Below are 13,123 nucleotides of genomic sequence, written 5' to 3' on the forward strand. Positions count from 1 at the left end.
CTATGCTAATTGTTAAGCAAATGAAAGGAATCTGGGCTTGTAAAAATGATATCTTGGCAGTAAAAATGAGGGAAGCTAAAACTCTCATGAGAAAGCTATAGAAAGCCCAAATCTATTTTGTGCCAAGGCGCACAAATGGCGATGCAGATGCTCTAGCAGCTAAAAAATTGAAAGAGGTAATGGTGGGCATCGTTACAGTAAAGCTTCCCTTGTTTCAAGGTAAGTTTCAACTACAAGATGTGCTTTATTTTCTAGAGCAAGGTGAGGCACCTACACATATGAGTAAAAGTGAGAAAAGGTGGCTAGCTACTAAGGCCACTAAATACCGCTTGATAAATGATGTGTTGTATTGCAAAGGAAAGGATGCAGTGCTTAGAAGGGTGCCAACAGCAAAGGAGATTATAGATGTGATTAAGAGCTGCCATGAAGGGGTTTGTGGCGGACATTTTGCTCAAGAAATAACCGGCAGGAAGATTCTCCAAGCTGGTTTTGTGTGGCCTAGTCTACATCGAGATGTGCAACATTGGTGCCGCACTTGTGACGATTGCCAAAAGGCCGGACCAAGGAAGCTAGTACATGAGGAACAAAATCCCATAACTACATATGGCCCATTTGAGAAATGGGGGATTGATGCAATAGGGCCACTCCCACGGACTCAATCTGGCAAGGAATACATCATAATGGGTGTAGACTACATGACGAGGTGGGCAGAGGCTTCAGCAACTAGTAGGATCACAGTCCAAGAAGTGGAAAAATTTGTGTTTGAACATATTTGTTGCAGGTTTGGCACACCTTTGGAAATTATCTCTGATTGGGGTCCTGGTTTTAGGGCGAACCTAGTAGGGGAGCTAATGGAAAGGCTAAAAATCAAGCACAGGCATTCTACTCCCTACTATCCACAGTGTAATGGTTTGGTCGAAAAAGTGAAAGGGCTGATTTGTAAGATAATTACCAAGCAGGTATACATGCACCCCAAGCACTGGGATAAAAAATTGAATGCAGCTCTTTGGGCCTACAGGACTTCATTCAGAACCTCACTTGGCTATACTCCATTTCACCTCGTCTATGGCCAAGAAGCTTTGCTTCCTATAGAGGTGGAACTGGCCAGTTTGCGTGTTTTAGTAGCGAGTCAAGAGAAGAATCAAGATAAGAAGTTAGAGGAAAGGATCTTGGATCTAGAGAGGCTGGAGTTAGATAGAGAAGCAGCAGTCCAACACTATTCCATGTAGGCTGAAGAGAGAAGGAAGACCTTTAATAAGAAGTTGGCTAGCAAACACATAAGGGAAGGATCACTTGTGCTACGTTATGATAATCGCTTTGATAACAGAAAGGATGCTAAACTTGTGTTCAAGTGGGAAGGGCCATTCATGGTCATAAGGAGATATTCAAATGGCAGCTATAAGCTAGGTGACATGGATGGGAAGGTTCACAAGACAAGGGTAAATGGATGGCGATTAAAACCTTATTTTCAAAGAAATATGAACACTTTGGAGCAGTCATTCAATGAAGAGCCACCAATGAGGGGGTGCAGTCCTCCTTGCTCTATTGGACCATCATTATCAAGCTAGAGGCATGAATACCTCTAGCCTAAGGGGAGGGCTAATGATCCGGGTTTTTTACAACCCGGATTATTACCACAAAATTTGGCCAAAGCCCCTATCAAGAGCTTATCATATCACTTTGGGTTTACTCTTCAAGCACTAGGTATGCCACATTGCTTCTCGATTATGATAACTCTAGCAAATGGGGGGAACAAGTTTTTAGAAGGCATGTCAATGTAAAGGGTAAAATGGATGGTTATCTTAGTGAAGATGAAAATGGATTACACCTAGGAGTTGAGTGAATGCATAGATTTTTCAAAGGACTAGCCTCCAACTATACATGGGCTCCGTCTGCATCACTAAGATTTGGAATCTATCACCATCATTAGAGGACACCTCACCATAGTGCACAAGTCAATATCCACATCATGGTGTCATTTGGATCTTGCACAAAAGCTTACAAGCATGGACCCCTTTTGTCACATGCTTATATGTATTTATATACATATGGGGGACTAAAGTCAAAGCAACTTTTAGAAGCCGTTTTTTATAATCTCAATAACTCCCAAGAAAAAGCGAATTTCAAGAAAATTCCTGCGAAGCCCGATTGGTTTCGACCTAGTCTACAAAGTTGCAGAAGAAACTTTTTTTAAATTCCTCATGGATTTGAAGTTACGAAGCCGCAGACTGCTGGCTACATGCAATTTTCTTCTCTCTTTCACCACACCAACTTTTCACTCTATCCTTCTTGTAAATATATTATAATAATGTGCTTTGGGCACCCACCTCTTGTAATATAGCTCCATTTCTCTATGTTGTCTACCACCACCCTTGGCTTCTTGCATGATGACCAAGGTGGAGACTTGTCCCATTCACTATGCTCCATATTTTCAAAGATGCCATACATCATCTAGGATTATGTGAATCAAGAAGATTAGCTTAATCTAATCCCTCATGGAGGCTATATAAAGAGCCCATGGAGAATGAAGAAGGGGGGAGGAAGGACAATGACAAGCCCATGAGAGCACTCTAGAATACCCTCATCTCTTTGAGGTAAGCTATGAGTGAGTTCTTTTATCATGTAGCATAATGGCAAGCTTCCTCTACCTCTTCTTCTATTATCTCCCTCTCTTCTCATCTTCTCATTCCATGCAGCATAATGGAAAACCTCTTCTCCTCTTCTCTCCCTCTCCTCTCATCTCTCTCTCTTATATTCCAATATGGTGTCTAGTACATATGTTCTCTCTTGTAAATTTGTGTCTTGGTTCTCATGATTCTCTTTGAGAAAATGGATGTCCTAGGCCATCCTCCCTTTGGCTAGGTGGTGCCCCTCTTTAGTTCTCTTAGTGAGGATTGGAGGTTGGATGGGTAAGAGGCAACCCGTTCATCATTTCAGCCCTCAATATTATGGGCCGTTAAGGTATTGGAGAGGATAAAAATTGTTGCTTATAGACTAAAATTGTCTCCACATTGGTGGATACACACAATACCTTTCATTTGAGCTTGTTGAGACCTTTTCATGGTGTTGTGCCCAAGGATGTATTTGCTGAAATTTAACTAGAGATTGAGGAGTTGGACGAGATATTGATATCCAAGTAGATCTTGGTATACCAAGAGAGAAAGATAAGATGTAAAGTTTCCAGAAGATACTTGGTGAAATTTTAGAAATATCACCAATGGATGCAAAGTGGATGGAAAAGGATGACTTGGTAGACCATTCTCGGTTGTTATAGCTTTGCCTTGAGACTTTTTAGATAGAGCTAACTTTGGATCAGAGGCTTAGTCTTATTCAGCAGAGTAGGGGTCCGGAGCACTACCTGATACTCAAGGGAGAGGTAGTACTTCCACTTCTCCAGTGATGGACAACTCTCACGTATAGTGGATCTTAGATGTATTCAACATACATCCAAGGTATTGTGTTGATGATATGTCTGTTATGAGGTCACTACTCAGTGTACTAGTCAGTGTAGTTTGGTATGCATATGGTATGGTTTTCCACTTGTAGGTCTAAAACTATACATTTGTATGAGTATGCATTAGTTGCATGTTGAGTAGGAGTGAGCGAGAGAGAGTGAGCAGAGTGAAGGTATGATTCGATAAGAGTGTACCAACAATGTATTGGTACACAAAGAATAAAATGTATTTATACTTAAGGCACGTAAAGGGTGCATTCATATGTACAATGTGCGTGTGCTATACATGGGGAGGATTTAAATCGGGCCTTTATCCCAACAACCTTCCACTTAAAGGTCCGATGTGAACATCTAGCTAACCAACTCCCACTAGTCATACGCAATGCTTGTGCTGAGCTTTGCTTACACTTTTAGTGAGAACATCTGCAGGGTTGTCTTGTGTTTTAATCTTGGTCGATGGGAGTTGACCATCTTCCAGAATCTGTCTGATGAAATGATATCGCACATCTATATGCTTTGTGTGTGAAAGACATACCGAGATCCTTTGCAAGTCCGCTCAACTGTATAGCTTCCTTAGAAGTAGCTGTAATGTATTCAACTTTAGTGGTACTCAGTGCAATAATGTTCTGCAACCTGGAACACCAAGAAACAGCCCCACCAGCAACTATAAAGATATACCCGCTGGTGGACCTACGAGTGTTCAAGTCACCTGCCATGTTTGCATCACAATAACCTTGCAAACTAAGTGCACCCTGCCCATAGCAAATACTTTTTCTTTGTGTACCCTTAAGGTATTGAAGAATATACTTGACAACCTCCCAATGTGCTTTGCTAGGATTTGATATAAACCTACTAACAACTCCTGTAGCATAAGCAATGTCTGGACAAGTAGCAACCATAGCATATATAAGAGAGCCACAAGCTGATGCATAAGGAACTCCCTTCATAGCATTTGCTTCCATGTCATCTTTCGGGCTGTTGGCTTTGCTAAGCTTGAGATAAGGAGGTAAGGGTACCCCAAAAGGCTTAGCTTCAGCCATGTTAAATCTGTCCAGTACCTTTTCAATGTACTTTTCTTGAGATAAAAACAACAATTTCTGCATTCTATCTCTACAAATCCTCATGCCCAAAATATGCTATGCATTTCCCAAATCTTTCATGGAGAAGGTTGATTGCAGCTGATTTTTGAGAGCATCCAAGCTACTCTTTCTTTTCCCAACTAGCAACATATCATTCACATACAAAACAAGTATGATGGGACTGCTATCTGTATCCTTTTTCATGTACAAGCAATGATATGCATGATTGTGTGTAAACTTATGAGATAGCATAAAAGTGTCAAACTTTTTGTACCACTGCCGTGGTACTTGCTTCAGCCCATACATGCTGCGTTTTAGTTTACATACCATTTGCTCTTTTCTAGGAACTACAAAGCCCTCGGGCTGTTTCATGTAGTTTTCCTCATCAATGTCACCATGCAAGAAAGTTGTTTTTACATCCATTTGATACAGCTCTAAGTCCAGTACAATAGTGAGAGCAAAAAGCACACGTAGAGTGGACATCTTCACAACATGTGAGAAGACCTCATGGAAGTCCATCCCTTCCTTTTTTGCATACCCTTTGGCAACTAGCCTTGCTTTGTACTTGGGTTTCCCATCAACTGTCTTTACTTTGTACACCCATTTATTTGGAAGTGGCTTCCTTCCCTTGGGTAGAGACACAAGATTCCAAGTATCATTTGCATATAGGGATTTAATCTCTTCTTGCATAGCAAGCTCCCACTTAGTGCTGAATTTACATGACTTGGCCTCTTTGTATGTAAGAGGCTCACCCTCATGTGTAAGCATCACATAATGCAAGGAGGGTTCAAGTGTATGTGGTTGCCTTCTTACGCGTGTAGACCTGCGTACCCAATGATCAAGATTTTCAGGAATTGGGTCTACATTCGGAGGTATATTATTTTTAGCATTTATTGGCTGCTATAAGCCGTTTTCAGCATGCTTCTCAGGCTATATAGCACCTTCATTTTCATTTTCAACACTTGCATTTTCATAATCGGCAAGCCTATCTTGTTGTCCATGACCTTCTTGTGCTCTTTTTTGATGTCCATCATCATCTGGCTCAAAAATAACCGGCTGATGATCAATTTCAGGCTGTGGTACAACACCATGAGGCTCATTTTTTGAAGTAATAGGTGCTTGCAAACTCTGGAATTTCACTTTTTTCATATCTTCATTAGAGGATAAAGTACCTTTCAGCAATTTTGCCTCATTAAACACAACATTATGGCTGCGAATAATTTTCTTGGACTGAGGTAACCACACTCTGTAGCCAAATTCATCCTCATCACCATAGCCCATGAAAATGCATTTGGTGGATTTTGGGTCAAGTTTGTTCCTCAGCTCATCCCCAATATGCACAAAAGCATCACAGCCAAATATGCGTAAATGGTCATATGAGGCCGATTTGCCAGATCAAACCTCCTCAAGGATGCCATTATTTAAGGACCTATTTGGAGAGTGGTTGCAAATGTGAACCGCAGTTTTGAGTGCCTCTCCCCAAAACTCATGAGGGAGATTAGTAGTGGACAGCATGCACTGCACTCTTTCACATAAAGTTCTATTATATCTTTCAGCCACCCCATTTGAAGAAGGGTTGTAAGCTCCCTCTTAATACCATGTAAGTCACAAAAGGACTTGAATTCAGTCAATGTGAACTCACCCCCATTATCAGTTCTCAACCATTTCAGCTTGCTACCTGTCCAAGTGGTCACAAATGCATGAAAAGTTATAAAAATAGTAAACATTCACTTTTCTTTTTCAGCGAGTACGCCCAAATATTCTTGGAACAGTCATCAATAAAGGAGACAAAATATGCAGCACCACCCAACGATTTCAGGGGCATACTACATACATTAGAATGCACTAAGTCCAAGACATTGGACTTATAAGAGACACCAGAGTAAAAGGAAAATTTTATTTGTTTTCCAAACTAGCACTCATTACAAAAGTCAAGTTTAGAGTGTTTTCCATCAACCCTCTTCAGAGAGGTAAGGACATTAAGTCCTTTTTGGCTCATATGGCATGATCTCTTATGCCATAACTCCAAGTGACTGCAAATTTCAACAACTGTAAGAAACTTGCCATTCAAGGCTTTACAGTGCAAACAATACAAAGTGCCCTTCTTGGTTCCTTTTGCAATCAGCATGGAACCCTTTTGCGCTTTCCACAAACCAAGGTTGTCCATGTTCGACGGATGGGTCAACTCGACCCGTCCTGTCCCGTCCTCTGCCTCCGGTCCCGTCCAGACCTGTTCGGTCGTTTCCTATGAGCCGTCCGACTGCGCTCCGGCCGACTGCGCCCCGCCGCCATCACCCGTCCGGTCCACCGTCCGTTCCGTGTAGCCTATCCGATTGCGCCCTGTCACCAGTGACCATTACGCCTGGGCCTTGCGGCTAGTAAAGTTGTAAACGATCACTTTTTTGACCATTTTCAGGCGGCCAGGGCCTAGGCCCGTTTTTGTTTTCATTCTTACCTTTCTTTTCTTTTTTCTTTCTTACGTTTCTTTTCTTTCTTACCTTTTTTTTCTTTTCTTTCTTTTCTTTCTTACCTTTCTTTTCTTTCTTTCTTTCTCTCAAAGACTCAAGAGAAAAGATTAAAGATTCTCTCTCTCTCTCTCTCTCTCTCTCTCCCAAGGGCCAACCCTAAACTCCAAAGCACTCTCCCTTTCTATAAAATCTCCCCTTCCCCACCGTCTCATTCATCCTTTCAAGTTCTCCACCCCTCCTACTCCTTTCAAGCTCTCCATCCTTCCTACTCTCTCAAGCTCTCTCATTGAGTCCTCCCTTAACCTCTCAACCCTTTCAAGTTCCAACCTCCTTCATCAAGCTATAGCCTCTCTCTACTCCCTCAAGCTCTCTACTTCTTCAAGCTCTCTACTCTTTCCGCTCCTTTCTTCAATCATCTCACCCTCCACCTATGACCCTCAAGGCCATCTCTATATATCATCAATGGCACCCCCTCTCCATGAGGCTTTTTGCTTGCATTGTGCCTACTTCGAACAAGTGAAGGAGAAATCCAACACTTGCAAGTGGCAATGCAAGTATTGCCCAAAGCTCCAAATCTCATCCGTCACTCGCCTTCTCTTCCACCTTTGCAAATTAGGAGGGGAAGCCACACCATGTCCCGGTATTCCCGACGATGTCTATGAAGATTGTCATCGGAAATACTTGCCATTGAAGCAACGCAAAGGCCTTTCAAGGGCAAGTGAGGAGGTGATCTCTCCCGACCATGAGGTCTCGGATGCGGAAGTTGATTCCTCTCCAACTGTCTCAGTTTCCTCCGTTGGAGGGGCCTCTTCTATCCCATCTAGAAAAAGCCATTTGAGTGGTGCACCTATGCCCAAGAGACGAGCCACTCTTGCCCAAGCAACATGGCAAGTTTCCGGTCCTCTCTCCTTTCTCAAGGAGAGGCAAAGGCAAGCAGAAATAGAGATTCCACGCACCATAATTGAGTGCAATCTCTCTTTCTATATTCTCAAAGTGGATCGATGGAAGTGGATGGTGAAAGCCATTGTCGCCGTTGGTCCATGCGAGGGATGGTACGGTGTCACGTACAATGACATGCGTACCAAGAAAATCGATGAGGAGAGAGAGAGGATTGATAAGTCCCTTGAGCTTCTGCGTGCCGGTTGGGCGAAGTATGGATGCTCTATCCTATGCGATGGATGGAGTGACTGTAAAAAAAGGGGGATCATCAACATACTCATCTCTTGCCCACTTGGCACATACTTTCTACGAGCGGTGGATGTAGGCACAAGGGGAAGGAGAACCACGGGCTCATTCATGTATCGACACATACGACAAGCCATCATTGAGGTAATGCTTCTAAATCCATTATTTTGTAATCTTTTTTTTTAATCTCCCAAATTTATTCTAATTTCATAGTGTATAATCTTGTAGGTTGGGCCACAAAATGTGGTGCAAGTTGTCATGGATAACGCCTCGAATTGTGCATCTATGGAGCGGAAACTTGAGGCCGAGTTTCCGTCCATAGTATGGACACCATACGTTACACATTGCCTAGATCTTCTTATGGAAGATATAGGCAAGTTGGAGTGGGTGGCGAGGGTTGTCAATGATGCTTGCACAATTGTTGGCTTTGTCAACTCCAAGGTCCGAGTTCTTGTGATATATCGCTCATACTCGGACTTGGAGTTGAAGAAGCCCTCGAAGACTCGGTTTGCAGCCATGTGGCTTCTCCTCGAGCGTCTCTATGACGTTCGCAACAAGCTACAAAAAAAATTTGTGTCAGATGAGTTTAAGGAATGGCTTGAAGGGGAGTCCATATCAAGCCAAGTGGAAGCAAAGACCGTTCAAAGGCTTTGCTTAAAGGAGGAGTTTTGGATGGATGTGAGGAGAATTATCATTGCTGTCACTCCCATCTACAAGGTGCTTCGCATGACGGACATGGAGGGGGCTACTATTGGCCTCCTCTATCATCTTATGGGAGATGCGATGGAGGAGATACAATCATCGACCATATTGGATGGGGAAGCCTCTTCTTCATGGTATTGCTTTTATTTTTATTTATTTATAATGATTCATGCTTCTTTTTAGTTTTAGAATCTATATTTCATATTGTCTCGCACTTTCTTTTCAAATTTCACCTCTAAATCTCCCTCTAAATCTCTATCATCTTACAACTACTGTAGTGATATCTTGGATACCACCCCTAAAAGAGATGACATTCTCTTTTTGACAAAGAAAAGATGGGAGTGGATGAAGCGATCCATACATCGGTTTGCAGCACTCTTACATCCCGCCTTCAAAAAACCCTCTCTCTTCATGGATGCCAATGTCCTTGCCGATCATGATGCCTTTCTTTCAAAGGCTTTGACGGAAGAGCACCATGGTGTCTTCCTCCAAGAGCTCATTAATTATAGCGATCAAAGGGGCACCGCTTTTGCATCTACCATTTGTTGGAAGCAAGAATCGTTGGTGAAGCCCTTTTTTTGGTGGGAGTCATTTGGCTATCAATTGCCTCACTGTAAAATATTACACGGCGCAGCGAACAGAATCTGAGAAAGAGATAGAGAGTACACAACAGATAAGAGGAGAATCAGTAAATTCTTTAACTCCAAACAACTGATACAAAGATGGCTCTGTCCACCCGTGCGCTTCCACTGTGTGAAGCTTAGATGGCGATCTAGACAGAAGATAGGTGAAGAGCTTAAGGCTAGCTGGAATAACAACTCTGACTGGGTGAAAGATGAGTGTAAGATGGCTGCGAAAGGGTTTAGCTTTTATAGCCCGCGAAGGTCGTTAGGTCGGCCTGCTGACCGACCTACCATATGAGCCTCCACTAGTCGGCCAGGGAATATTCCAGGGAATATTCCCTTTACCATCGGGCCGGGGGCCCTGCCCCCGGACCCCCGCCAGGGGGGCCGCTGGCCCCCCTGGGACCCCCCAGCCAGGGGCCGCTTTCGCGGCCCCCGGACCCCACAATAGGGGCCCCTTTTAACTCCCTTACCACGCAACTCAATGCAATGTGCCTCGAGTTGCTACCAGCTTAACCACTCCATCTAACCCAAAGATTAGACCCACAACAGTCACCTTTTTGCCATCCGGTCACATAGACCTCATCTGATATACAAGTCAGGACTCAACCAATGTCCGGGCTCACATTTGGCTTCTCCTCATAATGGGGGCCTTACAACTTTGAGCAGCATGGATCATTGGTAGCACCTAATGAGGGTGGGGCACTGATCATATCTAACACTCACCTCCAAAGAGAGGCCTTACGCATTCTTGCACATGTTTGAAAATCTCTTCTTTTTTTTCATTTAATTCTAGTTACAACTTACAACTTGCAAACTTAAAGTTTAAACTTACTTTTTCTTCACATGATTTAGGATTGTTCATTGGGTGCATGTGAGAGGAATCGGTCCGCCTATTCCCTCGTGCACACCAAAATTCGTAACAAGCTTAGCACACGATAATTGGAGCGACTAATTTATTGTTGCTCCAATTTACACATGCTACGCAATATGCATGAGATGTCTATGGCAAGACATGTATCATATATCTAATTTTTATACTTTTTAGTTCATAACTTTATTCATAGATTATGAAATATATTAAAAAAATTTTCACTTGTTTAATCTAAGTTCTTCATACTTTAAATGTATAGATAATTGTGGATTCACTCAAGCTCTCCGCTAGTATACTTAAAATTATGACTCGCGAGAGAGACTTGGAGGAGGAGCAAATCTTTAGGGAGCTTTACCTGGAGCTCGAGGAGATAGACCAGCAGGTCTCTCGCACTTGTGCATGGCATGTCCATGTTGTTATTCACCCTCGCGCTGGTAGCAATGGAACTTCTACTTCGGCATCGACATCGGCTGCCCGTGATGCTTGTGGGGCCCTTAGATGCTATACGAGACGTGTGAGTGGCTTGAGAAGTACTCCTAGTTCGGCCCAGGAAGACATGCCTATCACTGCCTCTCACCTAGAGCTTAGAGAGCTCGAGTATGATGACGAGGGCAATGTCATTAGTGAGGGTGATTTTGTTGAGGAGGGTGATGACTCCTCAAGCGGTGACGAGGATGCTTCCACCTTCGATGCCGAGAGTGATATGAGCACCTAGAGTAATCATGTATCCTAATTCCGATTGAGCCATGGATGATGGCTTTTATCTCGAATCTCGATCCATTTTTGTACACGTTTTGTATGAGATTGCACATTTGGCTCATAATAAAGTTATTGGTTTCATTATTCATTTTACATAGTATACTCTCAAGTCTTGTTTCAACTCTCTTGTGCACTTTTGGCTTGAATCTCTAAGTTTATGTTTTAACTTGTAAGACCAAACATTAAGCATAGACTTATATGTATTTTTTATTTCATCGGACGTAACATCAGATGTAGGTCCAAGATTTATTAGTCCAATTAGTACCGTACTACTATCGGACTATACTTATCGGACGTGACAACCATGCCACAAACCACCACTAATTAGTGTGGTGTAGCCATGTAGGTCAAGTTGACCAATAGATAGTAAACTTTTTTTAATGCCAGGCACATATCTGACATCTTTCAACGCAAGCTCTTGACCATTGTTTAAAGACAAGCGTACTGTGCCAATCCCATCAATGGTGCAAGCATGGTTATTTCCAAGATACACCTTTCCATAACTGCCTGCATTGAACATAGCAAAACACTCCAAGCAAGGAGTTACATGGAAAGAGACACCAAAGTCTACAATCCAAGTCTGAGTGACACCATTATCAATTGACAAAAGTGCATTAATCACATCAGCCTTGGTAATCTGTATATCCTGCATGTGACATACAAGGGCATCATAATCAACTGCATACAAGGGTATCTGAAAGCTCTTGTATGACCACACTAGAGGCCACATTGGCCTTTTCTTTGCCTTTGGTTGTCTCCGATGCATTTGTCTTTTCTTCCTTCTTCTTTTTATCTCCTGCACTCTTCTTTCTCTCTTGTTCCTTCTTGTGATACCTGCAATCAGGTTTCTTGTGGCCCTTTTGACCATAGTGATAGCAAGTAATGTCACTCTTTTTCTTTCCTTTCTCTTGCTCCTGTTTTTGTGCCCTGCATTTGCCTTTTTCTTTTCAGCCCTGCCTCTTACATTATAAGCTGAGTTGCTGCCTTCTCCACTAGACATATGTCTAATTTCTTCATTCAAGATAGAACCCCTCACCCCATCATATGAGAGATTGGGGTTATTGTTGAGTGAAACCACCAATGTCTCCCAAGAGTCAAGTAGTGTCACGATAAAAAAGATCGCCCTCAACTTATCATCAAAGTCCAAATTTGCATCTTTGAGCTGATTTAAAATCCCTGTAAATGCACTCAAGTGCTCAACTAGAGCCTTTGACTCATCCAATCACATATTCACCAACTTGCACATTAAATACACCTGATTAACAGGTGTGGTGATCTTATAAGTAGCTTTCAGCTTCTTCCATATTACATAACCTGTATCTAAATCCTTAATGTCTGTCAGAATGTCATAAGTGACACCCATCTTTATGTAAGCCGCAACCTTTTTATTTACTCTGGCCCAATCTGCACAGACATTAGTGCGGATTTATCTTTCTGCAAAGCATCCTCACAATCCTTTAGGAACAAAATGCCTTGCATACGGTCTTTCCAAAGGTCAAAGCCATGACCATCAAACCGTTTGATCTCCATCAAATTCTTGATGTCTGAACTGGAAGAAGTTGCAGCCATTTTATCACGAATATAAGAGTAAATGCACTAATCTATAGAAGCACAAGATGAACCAGTAAAATACACTATTGTTCTTTCTCAACCAGAAATAAATCTCTGTTGTTTATACATGAAACAATCACCACACGAGCAAACGTGCAGAAATTTATCAAATTCTGCCAAATCTCCAAAGTTTCAAGTCCAAAATTGCTTAAATGTCAGCCAATCTGACCCAGTTGAGCAAAACTTTACCAATACATGAAAAGCCCCAAATTTCTGGGATCCAATGTCAAGAAATTTTACTCAAAAGAGCAAAATTATGACAAATTTGGCAAAATCTCCAATTTAATTGAGGTCACCACACGCAATGTCTGCAATTTCTGACCTGAATGGTGTTGACAAGCATGGACAAGATCAAAACCAGGAAAAGG

General features: G+C 42.3%; 1 pseudogene; it reads left to right on the forward strand.

Moving 5' to 3' along the window:
• The first annotated feature begins 7,227 nt into the window (after positions 1-7,227).
• On the forward strand, positions 7,228-11,100 carry LOC148030272 (uncharacterized; annotated as a pseudogene).
• Positions 11,101-13,123: the final 2,023 nt, after the last annotated feature.

Source organism: Lygodium microphyllum, chromosome 10, assembly GCF_053477565.2.
Source record: "Lygodium microphyllum isolate KBCC chromosome 10, Lygodium_microphyllum_v1.1.10, whole genome shotgun sequence".
NCBI lineage: Eukaryota > Viridiplantae > Streptophyta > Polypodiopsida > Schizaeales > Lygodiaceae > Lygodium > Lygodium microphyllum.